We start from the raw sequence: 1273 nt of genomic DNA on the forward strand, positions 1-1273 counted from the left end.
CAGAGACTCCCAACAGGACACACTTGCATAGCACGAGGGCATTCTACGGTCCTTGCTGCTGCTCTTTCTTCCAGAATCAATGACGTTCACACTCCTTGCTCTTACTTGGCAATCTGTAGGCAGGTGCTGCTTTGCTGTCTGTCGTTGCTTCAGATTCCTTTTGCCTCCTTTCACACGGGTAGGCTTTCTGAGTCTCTCCACATCCTCATCGTATTGTCAGACCTTGTGGACACAGAACGTTGTTCTTTTGCTTGCTTCATTGGATGCTTAAAGTCATAACAAGCATAATGAGCATTTATATGCTTTGTCCTATGCTATTTACACTGAGACAGAGAGGCACAAGATAAAGTGTATCCAGCTAAAAGCGTATTAACAGGAAGCGTCTACTGACCTCCCTTGCCAGGCCTTACCTCTCAAGTTCATGGTTTATTTTCAGTCACCACAGTCCCAGAGTCTGGTCTTCATTTGTGCAGATCCAGAAACTTGATCTCAACAGTTCATCTAGAGTTCACCACCACTGAGGGACTGACTCACACCGAGCAAACTGACAAGAGAATCATTTACCAGCTAGATTGCCAATTCTTAAATGTACAATGGCTATATCCCCGTCACAATAACTGGCATCTTCCTTTTTGTTCAAGGGGATCTAATTACGTATTAGGAAGATGCCTGTAAAGCTTGAAATAAGAACAAAGGTTGTGACATTCTTGAAAAGCTTGTCTGAAAAGGAGAGGCCAGCTGAAAGAATGACATGTCCCCAGAGATGCTGGTCTTGCTATCCAGTATTTGATTTTACTAGGGAATCATCAGTTGTTTTGCTGTCTTCCTGGAATAACATAGCAACACATGGGATGAAAACAATCACTCATTTATTTATTTTAAAATTAATCACCATCCTCATTATTTTTTAATGCAAACTGTTTTAGTGATATCGCTTACCTGGGAAATAAGAAGGAAAGCAATGGTAGGAAAGGCCACAGCACTTTTCAGATGGGGAAAGCAAAGTGTTGACATGCAGCAGTGCAATGCTATTGCAAACAGTACCCCTTAGTTGAGGACCGACGTATGGCAAGGGATGGAGGGTCAAGGGTTGTCCCTGGGCAGATTTTAGCTGTAATCAAGAAAGTAGCAACAGCCTTCCAGAGTACAGACAGAGAAGAAAAGATCAATGGAAGAGGGATGTCAGTGGATGGTAGCTGTAGCTACATCAACAACAAAAATGGAAGAGACAAACAGAAAGAACTGAAGTCATTGAAGACCCAAGATAGCTCCT

The sequence above is a fragment of the Microtus ochrogaster genome, chromosome 1 (genome assembly GCF_000317375.1).
Source record: "Microtus ochrogaster isolate Prairie Vole_2 chromosome 1, MicOch1.0, whole genome shotgun sequence".
Taxonomy (NCBI): domain Eukaryota; kingdom Metazoa; phylum Chordata; class Mammalia; order Rodentia; family Cricetidae; genus Microtus; species Microtus ochrogaster.